Below are 446 nucleotides of genomic sequence, written 5' to 3'. Positions count from 1 at the left end.
CTCTTGTTCCACGATCACTTAACGATATCTAACATCTGTATTTTAAACGGCAATGAGGCATTTGTTGATGATGGTCAGCAGGCACTCATCAAAGACGTTTGTTTTTGTTCATAGCGCCAGAACAGTGTTCACGATCATAGTATACTGAACATTTTCCAACTCATCTTATTATTTGACCCCAATTATTTCACCAATTCTCTGATAGTCAGAATATCGAGAATTTTCCAACTCGTCTTTATAAATGACCACAATTATTCTTTATTTTCTGATATCAACACAATGTCAATAAATGGTAAATTGTTTTATTACTCATCGACATTGTTTATGTTCCTTTTCTATCGCAATTCATTTTGTGTTAAATCGCAAACAATAGATACCTTGCATGAGCAATTTTTGTTTGTCTTACTCCTGTTTGTATTAACAAATAACAGATGACCTGTTCTTCC

This window comes from Penaeus monodon, chromosome 23, assembly GCF_015228065.2.
Source record: "Penaeus monodon isolate SGIC_2016 chromosome 23, NSTDA_Pmon_1, whole genome shotgun sequence".
NCBI classification, from domain to species: Eukaryota; Metazoa; Arthropoda; class Malacostraca; order Decapoda; family Penaeidae; genus Penaeus; species Penaeus monodon.
The sequence above is the reverse complement of the archived record's forward strand: the minus strand, read 5'-3'. Positions refer to the sequence as shown.